At 37.2% G+C, this 19,126-nt stretch overlaps 1 non-coding gene across 1 annotated transcript; it reads right to left on the reverse strand.

The window, feature by feature from the left end:
• Positions 1 to 3,172: 3,172 nt before the first annotated feature.
• On the reverse strand, positions 3,173 to 3,257 carry TRNAL-UAG (transfer RNA leucine (anticodon UAG)). Its single transcript has one exon. It is a non-coding gene; the product is annotated as a tRNA-Leu (tRNA).
• Between the last annotated feature and the right edge of the window lie 15,869 nt (positions 3,258 to 19,126).

The following is a 19,126-nucleotide window of genomic DNA, read 5'->3' on the forward strand; positions in this document are numbered from 1 at the left end:
TTCTTTCCCAGATATTTTGTTCATGTTTCACAGGAGTCTTCTGAGCATTCACAGAGGGTTTTTTTTTTTCTTTTTTCCCCCTGAAGATTCAGAAGCACAGGAAATTGTACTTACTGAACTCCAGTGTGTAAGACTTTGGTGGCTTGAGGTGAAGAACCAAATATTGTCAATGCCATGTCATGGGAAAAAATATTCATGAAGAGAGGAATGCAAGTGGCTTAGATGTCAGGCAAGAGACCGAAGCCTTGAGATGTACAAGAACTCCAAGGGCAGGGGAAACTTCAAGGCCTGAGACCAAGGAAAACCTTCATAACTGTTGTAGTTTTTCAGATTCAGGTTTGTTAGGTTGTTCAGGAATGCATGACAGAGTGAGAGTGAGGGGCAATGATTGGGATAACATGGCTTGGAAGGCAGACCAATGGTATGGGGAAGATAAATCTTGGTCGTCAGATATACTGTGTAGGCTCATCTGGTTATTTAGTAATGACTGGATTGAGAAATGTGTTGAGATTTCAGAAGCTGCAGGGAAGAGGAATGTTAGTTCAAAAGATCAGTCAGGGGCTGTGCATGGTAGCAGATGTACGGGCCCAGTAATTCTCTCAAAGGCATTTGGTAGAATGGTCTAAGGAAATATCCAGAACTCAAATTGCAGCCTTATTTACAATAGACAAGATATAGAAACAACCCAAGTGTCCATCCATAGATGTATGGAAAAAGAAGATATGGTATATATACAAGGGAATATTACTCAGCTGTAAAAGAATGAAATCTTGCCGTTTGCAACAACATGGATGGATCTACAGGGTATAATGATAAGTGAAATAAATCAGCCAGAAAAAAAACAACAAATACCATATGATTTCACTCATATGTGGAATTTAAGAAACAAAACAAAGAAAAATAGACAAACAACCAGACTCGTAAATATGGAGAACAAAAATGATGGTTCCCAGAGAGGAGATTGATGGGGGATGGGTGGAAATAGGTGAAGGGGATTAAGGGTATACTCATCATGATGAGCACTGAGTAATGTATAGAATTGTTGAACCACTATATCATATACCAGAAACTAATATAACACTGTATGCTAAATATACTGGAATTAAAAATAAGTAAATAAGCTTTTAAAAAGCATTAATACAAATATTTAAATTGCTGCATGGAATAGAATTATACAATGCTTTAATCTGTCAAGTATTGTAGAAATTAAAATGAGAAACAAATTAATAGATACTCAAAGTTATTGGTAGGGGTGGGGTTTGCAAGAACCCCCATATTGAAAGAATTACGTCAATGACTTCAAAAATTCCTTGTGAGTTTTTCTGAAAGAATTTGTGCTTAGTAAAAGCAAGGACTATCACAGCAGACTGCTAATTTGCAACCATCCAATGCCTAATCTTAATGTATTTGTCAATTTCAGTTGCTACTCCATCAATTTAAGGGTGATACTTTATATACAAAATAACACCGTTTCCAAGCACCCCTAAAAGTTCATTCCTTCAGCAATCAAATATGTATTAAGCACCTACTATATGCCAGGTATGCTATGCTCTGGGATACAAGGCTGGTTATGATACATTTCCTCTTATGTGGAGTTAGAAATGTAATATTTAGTGTAATAAATGCTAACATAGCCCACAGCCACATAGCTATAAGAACAGGGAGGAAGGAGAAATTCATCCAGCCTTGGAATCTAGAGAATACTTTGCAGAGGAGGTGACACTTGAGACAGGCTTTTAAGGGTTGACTAAATGCTGATTTCATAATTTCTCCTGATTCACCTGTGGGCTTTAACTTAATTTTTTTTTTTTATTATTGTTTTTATTCTGAGCTTCTTTATAAAGTATAACAACGAGTTAAACAAAGGAAGACTGAGATAAGAGAATTTGCCTACTGTTACTTAACAGATTATTGAACATTGAAGGATGAGATATAAAGCTTGAGTAAATGGAATGATCTAATTATACAATGTGTAATGACAGCTCCTCTTTTTTTTTTGTTATTATACGAAGAACATTGAACATGAGATCTATTTTCTTCACACATTTTAAAGTGTACAATAAAATATTGTAAACTATAAGCGCAATGTTGTACAATAGATCTCTAGAACTTACTCATTTTGCATAACTAAACCTTTGTACCATTTGTTCAGCAACTCCTCCCTTTTCCCCTCTCCCCCAGATCCTGGAAACCACCATTCTACTCTCTGTTTCTATGAGTTTAACTATTTTAGATACCTCACACAAATGGAATCATGCAATATCTGTCTTTTGGTGACTGGCATATTTCACTTAGCATAATGTTCTCCAGATTCTACCATGTTGTTACATATGGTAGGATTGCCTTCCTTTTTAAGGCTGAATAGTATTCCATTGTATGTATATACCACATTTTCCTTATCCTTTTATCCATCAATAAACATTCAAGTTATTTCCATAGATCGGACGTTGTAAATAATGGTAAAATGAACATTGAGTGCAGATTTGAATTCTTCTGAATATATATCTAGAAATGGAATTGCTGGATCATGAAATAGTTGTATTTTTAACTTCTTGAGAAACGTCCATACGGTTTTCCATAGTGGCTGAACTTTTTTGCTTTCCCAACTTCTCCACATCATCTCCAATACTTGTATTTTTTTTTTTTTTAGAATAGCCAGTCTAAAGAAGTGAGGTTATATCTCATTGTGGTTTTGATTTGCACTCACCTGTTGTTTATTAATGCTGAATATCTTTTCATATTCCTGTTGGCCATTTGTATGTCTTCTTTGGAGAAATATCTATTTTGCCCATTTTTTTGATTGGATTATTTGTTTTCTTGTTGTTGCTGTTGTTCTTTTGCTACGGGTTTTAAGAGTGCCTTATATATTTTGGATATTAATGCCTTAACCTACATATGGTTTGCAAATACTTTTCCCCAGTTTATAGGCTGCCTTTCCCTCTGCAGATTCTTTACTGTACAGAAGTTTGTTTAGCTTTATGTAGTCTCACTTGTCTGTTTTGCTTTTGTTGCCTGTGCTTTTGGTGTCATGTCCGGTGTGCATTTAAATTTTTTTTTCTAATGTTTATTTATTTTTGAGAGAGACAGAGACAGAATGCGAGTGGGTTAGGGGCAGAGAGAAAGGGAGACACAGAAGCAGAAGCAGGCTCCAGGCTCTGAGCTGTCAGCACAGAGCCTGACACGGGGCTCGAACTCATGACCTGTAAGATCATGACCTGAGCCTAAGTCAGGCGCTCAACCGACTGAGCCACCCAGGCGTCCCTGGTGTGCATTCTAATTTAACTGCCAAATACATACTGCATACTTAGAAAGTACAATCTAGGGGCGCCTGGGTGGCTCAGTCGGTTAAGCGTCCGACTTCAGCTCAGGTCACGATCTCGCGGTCCGTGAGTTCAAGCCCCGCGTCGGGCTCTGGGCTGATGGCTCAGAGCCTGGAGCCTGCTTCCGATTCTGTGTCTCCCTCTCTCTCTGCCCCTCCCCCATTCATGCTGTGTCTCTCTCTGTCTCAAAAATAAATAAACGTTAAAAAAAAAATTAAAAAAAAAAAAAGAAAGTACAATCTAGAGATCAAATGAAGATCTGAGTGTGATAGAAGCAAGCCCAGGTTTCTCAATAAAAAGACAATGTTATAGTTCTTATGTAAATTTGGATTTCAATGGCAATGACCATCTTTGTTGAGAGACTGTACAGTGTAATAGTAAAAAGTGCAGTGCTGGAGCCAGTCTGCTTAGAGTTAATATAATCTAGACAATTTACTATGTCTCAGTTTTTTTCATCTGTAATATGGAAAAATAGTAGTACCTATATTCCAGGGTTATTGTGAAGATTAAATGGATTAATGCATGCTGAGCTCTATATTCCTGGGCACTCAATAGATTTTAGCTAACCTTATTATTTTTTGAAGACCAAGGGCTAAGATGTACTAATATCATTATTCAGACTCTATTTTATCCTGTGTGATAAATTTCTGGACTCTTGTAACTTTATGCTTCTGGTTAATAAGGTGTGAGGCATGAGAGTGGGCGGGGGGACATATGGGGTATCACAGGTGATGAGATTTGCTTATTTTGTCAATAAAGAAAATATAATTTAAACGTTTTCTTTATTTACCAACTGCTTTCTCTGACAACCAAGGACAATTAGTCTTTTTCCTAAAAAAAATTTGAGGTCTAACTAACGTATAGCAAAATTTACAACTCTTAAATGTGCAGCTTGACAATTTTACTTAAACATAAGTATGTAACCATCACTCAGATCAAGAGACAGAACATATCAATAACCCTAGAAAGTTCCATGGCCATCCAAACTGGTATTTGATAACACTGATTGCTGAGCCACCAAGGAGCTTGCTTTCATCTCAGGATTCCTATATCTGCCTCTTTGGGTTAGGATCGATCTTTATGAACTGGTAGTTCTCTCACAGTCAGGACTAAGACTCTGGAGTCCTAGGATATTTTCTTAACATATGACTACATTAAAATCAACCCAATCACTTTCTTTTTAAAAATTTTTTAATGTTTATTTTTTGAGAGAGAGAGACAGAGAGAGACAGAGTGTGAGCGGGAGAGGGGCAGAGAAAGAGGGAGACACAGAATCCAAAGCAGGCTCCAGGCTCTGAGCTGTCAGCACAGAGCCGAATGCGGGGCTTGAACTCACAAGCTGTGAGATCGTGACCTGAGCTGAAGTCAGACGCTTAAATGACTGAGCCACCCAGGCGCCCTCAACCCAATCACTTTCAAACCCAGGCTCTACTCCTCTTGAGTGACACTGCCACAGTATCTGAAATGTGAACTTTAGTAAATACTATAACATAGAAGAGAACATCAAGCTCAGTGAGATGGTCTGTAATCAACTAAGTTTAAATAATATGCTATGTCTTCCCTCTTAAAATTCCTCTTGCACCTTAGTTTATTAAAGGTACTGAGAAGTTCTGTGATAAAGAAACCTATTAACCAAATATTACCCAAAGGAACTCAACCACAAAATGCTTTTTAAAATTTTTTAAACTCTCATCTCCAACTTAACATTTGGAAAATTGAACGCATTACTTTTTTTCCAGAAACTGGCTGTCTTACTTTCCTAACTTTTCCAATTTGATAAAATTACATAATCAGTTCTCCAGGTTCAAAATTTTGAACCTTCTATTTCATTCCCTATATAAAGTCTCTTGCAAAAACATTAGTGGTTCTTCAAAATTCTTCAAAATTTGATTTCCAAATTTTTATTAAATTCTAGTTAACATACAGTGGAATACTAGTTTCAGGAGTAGTATTCAGTGATTCATCACTTACATGCAACATCCACTGCTCATCACAACATGTGCCCTCTTTAATACTCATCACCCATCTAGCCCATCTCCCACGTACCTTCCTCTATCAACCTTCAGTTTCATATCTATTTTTAAGAGTCTTTCATGGGTTGTTTGTATTTCTCTTCCTCACCCCACCCCCATATGTTCATCTGTTTTGTTTCTTAAATTTCACAAATGAGTGGAATCATGTGGTACTTGCCTTCCTCTGAGTGACTTATTTTGCTTAGCATCATGTGCTCTAGCTCCATCCGTGCCATTGTAAATGGCAAGATTTCATTCTTTTTGATGGCTGGGTAATATTCCATTATATATATGTGTATATATATATATGACATTCATATATATATATATATATATACACACATATATATATATTTTCCAATATATATATGACATCTTACTTATCAATTCATCAGTTGACAGACATTTGGGCTCTCTCCATAGCTTGACTATCGTCGATAATGCTGCTATAAGCATTGAGGATGCGTGTACTCCTTCAAATCTGTATTTTTGTATCCTTCTGGTAAATGCCCAGTAGTGCCCCAGTAGTGCAATTGCCAGGTTGTAAGGAAGTTCTATTTTCAACTTTTTGAAGAACCTCCATACTGTTTTCCACTGTGGCTGCCCCAGTTTGTATTCCCACCAACAGTGCAAGAGGATTCCCCTTTCTCCACATCCTCACCGACATCTGTTTTTCCCTGGTGTTGTTAATTTTGGCCACTCTGACAGGTGTGAGTTGGTATCTCATAGTGGTTTTGATTTGTATTTTCCTGATGATGAATGATATTGAGCACTACATGATTTACTGCAAAAGATTTGTCAGGACAAACAATCAGATGTTTCCATGTTAAATGTACAGTCTTATTCTGTCCATTCTTGATGAGAAACTCTACATGCACAAAGGATGAAAACCTCACATTCCACTTTCTAGTTTCTCATTCCCTAAGTTAGATGCTTTGGTTGTTTCCAGAAAATCTGCTAACCTCTTAGAATTTACATTTCTGCAATAGGGAACCACTGACAATTTTATGATGTTAGTAATCTCCTTTGAACACACTTATTCTCTTGTTCTCTCTTTACTTCCATTTTTCCTCTTCTCCTGTTTCTTTCTTTGTCAAGGTTTGGTGAAGCCCATGACGCATTTTTATCAGCACTGAGAAACTAGCCATTATTGACCAAATCAATAAAACAAAAGCATTGTGTGTGATGGCCAACATTTTAAAACACAACCCACATTAATGATTACATTTATTAGGTGCCTTGTCTGCACCGGCACCTAATTATTGACATGATGTGGTACAGGGTAGGCCTGCATCATCATGTGATGGTACTTTACACAAATGTCTTTAGTCACCCTTAGTAGCCTGAAAGAGAATTGTATCTTTATTTTATAATTAAGGAAATTGGAGCACTGACTTGTTTGTTATTTGTTTGTTTTAATTTTTTTTTTAATGTTTATTTTATTTTTGAGACAGAGAGAGACAGAGCATGAACGGGGGAGGGTCAGAGAGAGGGAGACACAGAATCTGAAACAGGCTCCAGGCTCTGAGCTGTCAGCACAGAGCCCGACGCGGGGCTCGAACTCACAGACTGCGAGATCATGACCTGAGCTGAAGTCGGCTGCTTCACCGACTGAGCCACCCAGGCGCCCCTGACTTGTTTGTTATTTAACTTACCGTGGTCACAAGCTAGAAATGTGCCTGTGAGTCCCTACTTATGAGATCCTATACCACAGGAGTAGTTTTGCTGTTTGAGGTGTTTCTTTCTCATTAGCATTTAATATTTAGTGTCCACTGGGCTTCTCTTCTACATAGTTGATTTTTCCTATCCAATCAAAAGTTTTCAGAGATCCTGATACCAGATTCTATGGTGTACACAGGGGATTGGCACACCACTCTGAACCCAAAGGCTTCTTTAATTTACCAAAATTGTTCTTTCCTACAAGTAACAAGGACAAGGTTAATAAAAACATACCAGGAAGAACATTGGAGAAGAAGATACTATAAACGTCTTTCTTTTCACCCATTCTCTCCTCGTTCAACAAATATTTGAAGAGTCTTATTACCTATCAGGCACTATTCTTGGCCTTGGGTCACAACAATTAACAAGATACAGTTCCTGCCATCAAATGTTTCCAGTTCATGGGGAAAATGGCAAGGAAATTGATGATACAGTACAGAGTGGCAACTGCTGGGATGGAATTACATTTGTGTTGTCCTGGGAACAGATAAGAGGGGATCTCCAATACAGACTATTGGGAGGGAGAAAAGTTCCTCATTTTGTCCTGATAGTCTCAGAGGTCATACTCTTGGTCTCATTTTTGTAAAAATGACCATTTTAGATCACTACCTCTTTTAGCAGAAGTTCTAGATTGAGCATAGCTTGGTCTATTGCTAAGGATCTTACATGGTCTGGATATCAGTTCACATCAGAGATACAAGAAGAAGCATACTAGGTGTCTGGCTATATAAATGCCTTTTGTAGAACATGCACTTAATAAATGGTAACTGTTCATAGAGGAATTCACTCAACCAGGATGCTTATTGAGAGGGTGTAAAATGTAATGTAATGTTTCCAAAAATAAAGGAAGTTAATGTTTTTGCATGTCTTAGTCTGGAGCCTGTGAATTGTCATATCAGCTTAGTTTCTTTTCTTTTCTCATGGTGCACATTCTACGTGGACAATTTATGATTTCAATTACTATCTACAAGGCGATGACCATCTAATCACATCTCCATCCTGATCTTTTCTTGTGTGTTTCATATTCATATATGTAGCTGATTGACTACTGGAAATTTCCACTGGACTATTCCATAACCTTTCAAACTTACAATATATAAAGCTTCATTCATAATAATCCCACCAAATCTATAGTGACTTCTATGCTTCCTAATCTTATTGAATGTCAGCACTGTGAATTCATTTGCTCAGAGTAGAGACCAAAAATTAATCCTTGACTTCCCCTTTCCACATTGGCCTTGCCACCTCCCCCCAGTGGCCAATCCAATCAGTTCTGAGTCCTGCAGATTCTAAGTCCCAAGTAGCTCTTGACTCTGTCCACTTCTTTCACGCCTAATGTCACAACTCTAGTTGAGGCTACCATTATCCCCCACTTGGATATTGTAGTAGTTGCCTAATAATGTCTCTAATTTTGCTGTAAGGTGTACAGAAAAATTATTTTGAAGCACAAATATGGTCATGTCATCACTTGCCTTAAATATTTAACAGCTTCCCATTGAGCTTTGATACAGACCTATCTCCTTCATATGGTTTAAAAGTAAGCTGACCAAATATCTCACTTTTCTGGAATAGTCTCTGTTTATGCTTGTTATTTCAGCATAATTAACAGTCCCTCCTTTCACTCACAAATGTGTTCTGCTTTAGTTGATAGATTATAAGGTCGCCCTATTTATAAGACTTTTTATTATTTGGGTTTTGCATACTGTTTTGTCTTATCTCTCACCATTCCCTACTTCTACTCTATTTCAGTCTTACTAAATGCCTTTCAGTTCTTCTGACATACATGGTTTCTTTTGCTTCCAGACTATTGCCATACACTTCTCTCGCCCTGAGGCTCTTTGCATCTTCTTTCAACCCTGGTTAACAGCTGCTCATTCTTCAGGTCACAGTTCAGCTACATGTCTGCCCTGTTATTGCTCACAGCACCAGTATTCCTGCCCTCCTGGGTCTTATGATAGTGAAGCTTAATGATGTGATTATTTGTCTAAAGCCCCCACTACAACATAAACTCTGAGGGCAGGGGTCAGGACTGTCTTATCAATGTTTTCTTCAGGAGTACTGGTTATCCCAGCTACAACATTGATGCTCGGTAAATATCTGATGTGTAAATGAATGCATCTGGGCATACGAGAATGCCTACTAGAGTGTCAACATGCCTAAGCTGTCAAGTGGAGTGTTTAAGTACAAGAGTCAGCAGGACAAAGGGGAGGGCCATGTGTGTGGCTTGCACAGTGAACCTCACAGTGCTCTTCAGGAAAATCTTTTCTCCTCCTGGCTGCCAAAAAACATTTTTTTAATTGATTTTTCCCTGTATCAACAAAAGGCTGGTGGTTGGGGTCTGAGTTCACAGGATACAAACTTGTCCCTTTCCTACTCCTAGGTCCCTTATTCTACCAGGGTAAACCCAAAATGAGCACAAGGCAAATTATGTGTAAACTTGTAAAGTGGTAAGTGGTTGGGTACTCTGGTGACTCCACTTCTTGTGTTCTGTCTGTTTAGAGCACCAGGCTACGCTTCCGAAGGCAATTCCACATTTTCCGTGATGGTCTTAAAACTCACAGTTTTACTTCCTGGTTGCTCTCGTGCTTGAATTCTGAATGGTTTTTTCCATGCCTTGAATAGGCATGGTTAGAGCAGGAGTCCACAAACCATGGCCTGTGGGCCAAATCTGCCCTGCTGCCTGTTTTGGTAAATAAAGTATTATTCAAACACTTTATTATAATAGCCATGCCTAATTCTGTACGGTCTGTGGATAGTTTCTTGCTACAACGGCCGAAATGAATGGCTTCAGTGAAGACCCTGTAACCTACAAATCTAAAATACTTACTGTCTTGGGGCGCCTGGGTGGCCGACTACAGCTCAGGTCATGATCTTGCGTTCTGTGGGTTCGAACCCCACATTGGGCTCTGTTCTGAGCACTCAGAGCCTGGAGCCTACTTCTGATTCTGTGTCTCCCTCTCTCTCTGCCTCTTTCCTGCTTGCTCTCTGTCTCTTTCTCTCTCTCTCTCAAAAATAATAATAAAAAAATTTAAAATATTTACTGTCTGTCCTTTTACAATATAGGCTTGCTGACCCCTTGTCTTGTGTCCCAAGCTAGGAAACTTTGGTAAAAGACTAGGAACTTGCTACTCCAAGTCTGGCCTATAGATCAGCAGCAACAGCATCAGGGAACTTATTATAAACAGAGCAAATCTTAGGCCCAACCCCAGACCTACTGAATCAGGAACTGTATTTTAACAAGATCTCCAGATGATTTGTGTATACACCAAAGTTAGAGAGCACTGATCTAGTTACCTTAGGAGACAGAGCAGAACTCCAAAGGAGCTCACTCTTGAGAAGGCATTACCTCTAAGATGTACAGGAAGTTTGGATAATGGCCTGCCGTTTATGGGTTTCAGGAGTATCACTATGCTAATAAGCCATAGGTCTTAACCCCAAGGAATACAACCTCCACAATGGAATATTAATAATGGGCCATAAAAACTGACAAGGTGAATATTTGGGGGCCAGAGAGACTCCAAGTACTCCTCAAATCATACCATCAGGCAGGCACATACTTTGATTATGAAGGAGGAGGTCAACCCTGAAGAGTTTTTGAGTACAAGAGCAACCATGGGGGATTAGTGGTTCTGGTCAGAAGCAATTGCTGTTTTCTTACATGCCTCAGTGCTCCATTTGATTGCAGTGACAAAAATACCCACTCTCTCTTTATCCACCTCACGGTTTATGATTTATTTTCTCCTATGGCTGCAGTTGGTACTAATAACTTTGACGGAGAGAAGTTTGGTAAATTAAAAAAAAAAGTTATTTGCTATTCATAATTTGTTATGGTAGCTCTAAAATGGAAAAAAAAAAGTCATGCAAAACAAGGTTATTTTTCTATTGCTCTTGAGACATCACGCTGGGCACAATTCCTGGAACCCTGCAAGAATAATATCGAACAGTGGGAAAGCATGATAGTGCCTGTTCCAATGCAAGAAATAAGTTGATTACCATCAAACAGTGCTTCTACGTGAATACCAGTAAGACCTGAAGAATATTCTTTAAGTTACTTAGGTAGTAAGACAATGAATGTCTCCCACAGCACACAATGTTCCTCTTTAGAGCAGGAGATGTGTTTACCCTCCCCAACAATTCAAAATAAAATCTGGAGGACATGGAGTGCTCTCTTGTTGTGGTAAACAAGTGGTTCCAGTGTGTCAACCTGGGAAATTTAATAAATATCATCAGCCCCATCACTGTAACCTTTTGTCACAGTGAGGAACATAAAAGAAGTTGGTTTCTTTGTTTTTGTTGCTGTTGCTTTGGTAAGTTGTTTATTTCACTAACCTTGGGCTCCGATTCCTTTATAAAAGAGGAACACTTTATATACTCTAAATTTATCAGTTTATTAATTGGGTAAAAGCATACTCTGTATTTTGTGAAACCTGAATAGAATAGTCCTAGCCACTTTCACAGTTCACCACCGTAATAGGGGACAAGGTTGGCTTAGAAACCATGGTTTTTTGATGACACATTTTTCTGTCCACATTAAATTCATTTCTATAGCTATTAAATAATAAATTTAACTGATTATGATAAAATTTTCTTTTGACTTACTTAATCATTTTCTTGATGCAGTTGCAAATGAGTCTGTTAAAATCAAAATTGTGTCTAAAAGAAAAAATAAAAGGAAAACGAGAGAGAGTTGGATACTCCAAAATGGATATTTAAGCCCTTGAATATGAAAATGGTTGTATAGATTCATTAAAGTTGTCTCTTAGCTGAGCAGGATTGAGGATGCTGGCCTAAGGGGGTTTATAGACCTAAATTTCAATTGTGCCCCTAGTGCTTCTGGATGACTCAGTGCCCAATAGCTCAGGGAGCAATTATACAGATTTAAGAATATGGTCTGTTGCAAGTTGTTCTTATCAAATCCTTTAGTGTTAATAAATATAGTCTCCATAACTAAGGAATGGAGACTACCTATAAATATTCCCCATATCGAGGGAAAGTCCACCTCCGCTTCTTGTCGCAAGCTATTCTGATCTAAACAAACTCTGTGAGTGTGTGAAGCTCATGCTGTCTCTTTCCCTATTAATGTATTTTAAAGTATCTAAGATTCCAGTTCAGCAAATAGTACCTGCCATGGGACAGGTCCTGTGTCAGTATAGGTCCTACAATTACCCTCTTGGATAGATATTATTGAACTCGATTTACAGACAATGGAAAAGACTCACAACGGGTAAGTATTCTAGCCATTACACTGTGCCACATTGTGTTATGAGTCCATTAAAAAGATCTCCTTTATTTTTTCATTATCAACAATTAATGATTAAGGTGACTAATATATAATATGCCAGATGCTGTATTCACTGTTGAGGACAAAAAGGTAAGTGAGTCACTATTTTTGTCCTCATGGAGCTCTATGCCAAGCTGGAAGATACTAGTTTTATTTTCCATTACAAATTTGAGTTGTTGTTGTTAAAATCTCTTTTATTGCTTTTACCCTGCATTAAGACTGTGCTTGTTATATGGCTCATGCCTAGCTAGACCTGTGCGAATTGGCTTAGACAGAGCCTTTGATCTTTGCGTGTTTATATTTCGTGACAGAAATAGTAGACATGGAGATGACTAAGAGACTACAAGGCGATGATAAATGTGCTCATTAGCAACGCCAGCTCACTAATTCAAGAATCTCAAATTTTGAAAAAATAACATCCATCCAATAAGTAAAAATGAACTTCTAAGTACCCAAAATAGAAGCCACTGAGTCTATTTACTAAAGCTCATATACTTTATTTGCAGGAAAACAATTCAGGCCCTCACTTTGAGCCAATTTATGCTGATCTCACACAAAATTTTAACATGATTGAATATCTGCTTGCAGTTTACAGTATATTTAAAAAAAGAACTTGTTTATCCTTGGGCATTGGATGGACAAAAGAAGAGATTAGATAACCCCTCCCCCCCAAAAAAAACTTACTATAATTTTGCTGAGAGCTGATTTTGTCCCCCTGAACTGGGAGAGAGTATAGAAAATATGTTTAACAACACAAACACATTTGATTTGCCTTTCCCAGGAAAAGCGTGGTTGAGTTTGACAGTTGTTTTTAAAACCACTGTACCTTTTACTAAAAATAATTGCATCCTTTACCGTGTTGCTCTATCATCTCTCATTGGTTTGTGTGAGTCTAGTGCATTGGTAATAGCTCCAGTCAATTATTAACTACAGAGTTTCTGCAAAGGAGAGTGGTTTTAAATCTTACACCCACCCCACCCCACAAGGATTGTGAGGACAACATGGACTTGAAGGGAAGAACATCAAGCTAGAGTTTCACCATCTTTTGGCAAAGCAGTACTTCCTGGAGGTCTGCCCAAGTTGCTGCATTGTGGTCAGTCACTGGACTAGGCTCCTCCGGGGAATGGCTACACTAAAGAGAAAGCAGGTACCATGAATCAGAAGAGAACCAATGGACCAGCTAAATTCAGGGGTGAAACTGCCATCTGGGCAGAAGGGTTATGGACCTAGGTATTAAGAATTTCCATTTCCAGGTGGTACATGGATTAATTCATTGACTTGTGAAGCGTCTTTTTTTTTTTTTTTTTTTTTTTTTTTGTAGGAGTATGTGACTAAATGTTTCTGAGAATGGATTCATAAAAGAGTATTGAATGGTGGCTCTGTTCTTGAGAGAGAGAAAAAAAAGGGAAGTGAAGAAAGTACCAGGAACACTTTATTTTCGCATTTTGAAGAACTGCAATATTTTAGTTACCTCAAGAAAAGTGGATCTGAGAATCTGCAGATGAACTATCAGCTATAAATTCTTGTTTTTCTTCAAATGATGTAGAGAACGGATGGGTAGTGTTCTCGTAACTTTTAAGAATGTCATATGTGGGCACTGAACAATCCAGAATCTTGACAGAGTGAGACAAAATGGAAAGAGTAAGAAATACAATGCAGATCTTTTGATCTGCCTTCACATGTTCTGCATGCTAGTCTCATGTTTTTATAATAACCCATTTGGATGAGTGGACCATTCTTCAAGGATTAACATTTTATGACTAAATTATTGAGAAGCAAACATTTCTGAGTGAGGATGTTAAAAGAAGCATGGTCTGATGCATACCATTGGACAAGAACAAGACAAGGAATAATAGAGTTGGTATCACTCTCAAGGAGTCTCTATGTCTAATAGAAAACTTATATTTGACTGTTTTTGAATGCGTATCCTTGAAATACAATGTTTAGGCTTAATGTAATTTGGTATTTAAAGCAGTTAATAGAACTGAGGATTTAGTGACCCAACGATTAAATGTCTGAGGCACAAGTTGTCTCAAAAATGGTAAATACAGATGAGACTTATATTACAAAGTTTCTCAAATGAATTTCTCCTTTGACCAGTATATCTAATCATATTTCATATTTTCTAGGATTTTATACAGCTTGTAGATGATCCAAATGTTTTTACCATACCTTCTCTCATGATGCTCAGTTCATAAAATCATCATCACTATCAACATCACCACTATTATTATCGTCATCATTTCCATCATTATTATTGGGAGTGTGTTAGACTCTTGACACATATTAACTTACAGGTAACTACCAATAATCCAATGTGGTATACATTATTATTATCCCAGTTTTCTCAATATGGAATTGGGAGCACAAAAAGTTAATAATTTGCCAGATTTACACAACCAGTACATATCACTGAAGACAGTCTCTTAAACATTATTCTATATTGCCTTAGACCTGGTGAGAACTTAGGGAAATTCTAAAGTTAGCTCTTGATTTTGCAAAATGAGGGAACTAAGGACCATAGAGAAGAATTGACTTTCTTTGGCACTCAGTCAGTTCTTGACAGAGTTTTAATTAGAACTCACATTCCTTGATTTCCAGTACAGTGTTCTTTCTAATACTATAATTTGCCCTTATACTCTAGGTAATGCAACCCTCACTAGAATGTCCATTCATAGGGGATAAAAAGAAAGAAACCAAAGCTCTCCATTCTTCCATAAACAAAATATTTGGTAGGGGTGGAGACTTACTCTGTTGATCAAAATAGAATACTTGGGATATTTTTACATTCATTGCTTACCATGAAGCCCTATTAATGTGGATATTTCATGTATGACATAGAATATCATCCATCTTTAGCCTTTTAGGAAAGCCATTTTATTGACAGTGTACTTAATTATGCAGGGTTGTTATAGTCCAGTATTCTTACACCCATTCTCTTTAATATCATTTATAATTGAGTCATGTTGTTACATTGCAAACATACATAGTATGCATTCTTCCTATCTAAAACGATAAAGTTGAATATCCACATCCTTGGAACAAAGTTGAACAGGACTTGAATAACTTTGAACAGAACTGATTTGTCTTCTTGAATGCTTGGAGGGTTTTATTTCCATCCAGGACTAGTTCTTTAGGCATACACAAGATAAGTGACTTTAAAAAAAAAAAATGGAAAACTCATTGTTGGTTAATATCTGTTAAATACAACTAAAGATTCAAGTACACTAAAGAACATGTGGAAAACATGCTTCCTGCACATTAATAACTGGCACTATAAAAAAATCTGAAAGTGAAGGTCTTCTAGCCTTTCAGAGTGTCAACATTTTAACTGTGAAGTCTGTTGAACATGGGCCTTCTTATAAACTTTGTTAATTACAGAACAGAACTTCTGTGTGAAATTGAATTAATTTTAATCCTTCTTTGTGGTGGGGAATTTAGATTATAAAGTACCCAAAGGACTTCATTATGAGGCAGCTTTAGTTATAAGCAGAGCATCAATCTACCCATTTTACTTTTGAGCAAGATTCAAACTTATGGGTAAAATGTTCCCTTGAGGTGAAACAGATGCCTTGAGAAGTTGCATTAATAACTATTTAGAGTAACTGCTTATGATTCATGAGCTAACTGGGGTTATTTTCCTGTGGCTCACCAGACCATCTGTAAATTGGCCTGACACAGGGCTTCAAAAGAATAAATACATAATAAGAAATTCAGAGTTAGAATTGAGGCTGTTTTCTTAATTTGAAACCTCAGTTGTCTTTTTTTTTTAAACCCAATCAAGTACCTTTATAGCTCTTTATCAAAAACTTCTTTTTGTTGATGTCTAAATGTTGACTATAGGTTAATTTCAGCATATAAACTTAATATATTATAAACAAATAAATATTTTTCATTTATTTTATATACATTTACTAATGTTTGAGTATATTGAGTAGATGAGGTGGAAACTATGCATGTCTGGGAAACTCAGAGAAAAATAATAAAGTAACTTAATATTATATAACCACTGGGTTCTTGAGTTCTGCATCCTCCATTTACAAATAAGGTCTCAGTGACTTGATTTGTGAAAACCATATATATTTAGTGACAAATAAATGACAAATAATAAATAACACATGACCTTGCGCAATTCAAACACCGCAGAATTGGATAAAGAATTAGAATGATTACCCACTGCTACCCCCTATTTGTCAGGTGTCCATAGCGTGTAAACGCCCAGACCCTCTTTTACAAACACCCCTAGATGTCGTCATATACATACACATATGCAGTTTTTGTTTTATAAACATGGGGATGCGGTTATTCTGCCTGTAGGTGTTTTTTCTTCTTAAAAGTGAACATCTGTGAAGATTAATGTTTTAACAGCTGCACACTATTCCACGTACCACTTTAAAAGGATCATTTCCTTGTTGATAGATATTGAAGTCATCTTGAATATTTTTTCTATAGAAAATACTTCCTGCTGAAGCTGTCCTTGTAAATTTCCCAATAACATTAATCGTTATAATCTTAATAGGCATCATTTACACTTGATTCAAAATTCAAAAGGTGCACACGAGTATATGGTGAAAAATAAATCTCACTCACACTCCTGCTTCCCAACCATTCTGTTTCCTTCATATTCGTTTGAATCCTTCCAGAAAAGTTCTCTGTATGTGTATATGTGTGTGGCAGGGAAGGGAGGATGTATATAAAATCCCCCCTGCCACAAATATTACCACAATCTATACACTCCTCTGTATTTTGGTTTTTAATTTAATAATAGAGTAGTCTGTTTAAGCTGTTTATTTCTTTTTACTGATTCTGAAATATTTCTTTGTATGGATATAGTGCAATTTATTCATCCTATTAAATAGTGAATATTTAATGACGTTAAATATTATTAAGTTGTTTTCCACCTTTGCTATTGAAATATCTATATGCATACCATTTTCACAGGTCATATATCTGCAGCACCATATTTAAGTGTGGAATTGTTGGATCAAAGTGTATGTGCTGTTTTATTTTTGGAAAATTAAAAATTTTAAGCCTCCTGTGTAGGGAGGATATGCCAATATAGTTTTCAACCAACAATGTATGAGAAATACATATTTTCATAATTAATTTTATGTAATGCATTTTCCTTCAACGCTACCCAACATAATTTTCCCCTCTCTCCTTCTCTCTCCTTCTCTTATCATGGCCAATTTGGTAGATGAGACTGTAACCTCATCATTATTCTGTTTATTATATTTAAAAATTATCAGTGAGGCTGAACAATAGTTCATGTGTTTAAGAACCAATTTTAAAAAATCTTTTCTATTAATATTTGACACCTGTTTTTCCCAGTTTGGTTCTTGGACTTTTATTACTGGGTTATGTGAACTCTTTTCATTTAAGGCTACTGGCCTTTTATTAGAGATGTTCATCGTAAATTCCCACCACCTTCCTCTCCAAAAGTTATCATTTGTCATTTGACTTTTGGTCATTTTTGCAATGAGGAAAGTTCTTATTTTTACATAGGAGAATTTATCATCTATTTTTAGTGGTTTCTGACTTTTGTTTGATAGTTAGAAAGCTTATTTCCTCTTCCAAGTTGTTTTAAAAATCACTTGATCTTGGGGCGCCTGGGTGGCGCGGTTGGTTAAGCGTCCAACTTCAGCCAGGTCACGATCTCCCGGTCTGTGAGTTCGAGCCCCGCGTCGGGCTCTGGGCTGATGGCTCGGAGCCTGGAGCCTGTTTCCGATTCTGTGTCTCCCTCTCTCTCTGCCCCTCCCCCGTTCATGCTCTGTCTCTCTCTGTCCCAAAAATAAATAAAAAACGTTGAAAAAAAAAATTAAAAAAAAAAATCACTTGATCTTTTTAGTACTTTTACGAATTAATTTTTTTATCACATTTAGATCTTATATCCATCTAGAAATTATTGTTTCTTTTTCTCTACCAAACTTCATTCCACTTACATAGATTGAACCTTAACTTATGTGACACAAACGCCTACTTACTCTACTTGAGGACCTCACCCCCCGTCACTAGGCTTCCTCAATTGTTTTTTGGGTATTATCAAGGGATTATTTCATAAATCATCTAAGTATGAGGCTGGATCATTCCTTGGCTATAATCATGGCTTCCGGAGTTAGACCAACTTTGATTTAAATTCTGGCTCTGCTCTGTGGCACTTTCAGAAAATGTGAGTAGATGCTAATGGTCACAGAGGCAGTAATTCCTACATGATAAGGTTGCTGGGTGTACTAAAGGAGATGACACATGTTATCCCCACTGCCCCATAAGTGCTTGGCAACATTAAGCGTGATCGTCATAATAATCACTACTAACGTAGTTATTAATAACTATAATATTTTTATTCTTGTTATGACCATTAAAGTTAGTTTTTCAGGGACAGTCCCCTTGAGACAGCTGCCTTTGCTGGTCTGGACAGGAGCCTGAGTGATGACGAAGGTGCATATTGTGGGCATGTCATTGTCTAAGATGCTGTCTCTGGACATGCCATGCTCCCAAAGCCACAGGATTTTAGAGCTGGATTCTGTTAAAAGTCAGGGAATGGATCTGTTTCTAATTGTGCACTGCCCATTGCCACCTGGGCCCTGAAGACACTTGCTTATGCTCAGTGGCTACCAAGCTTTTCAAAAAGTCTGTGGACCCACATCGATGTAATTATGAGATTCAAACCCAGGTCACCATGTGAGAAACACATATAGAAAAGAAAGGAGAATATATTTATAACCCTGAAGTAGGTAAAGCCTTCCTGGGGATTCGCAAAATTCACAAATTAGAAAGGAAAGCATCGACTGATT

Source organism: Panthera onca, chromosome C1 (genome assembly GCF_046562875.1).
Source record: "Panthera onca isolate mPanOnc1 chromosome C1, mPanOnc1 haplotype 2, whole genome shotgun sequence".
Classification (NCBI taxonomy): domain Eukaryota; kingdom Metazoa; phylum Chordata; class Mammalia; order Carnivora; family Felidae; genus Panthera; species Panthera onca.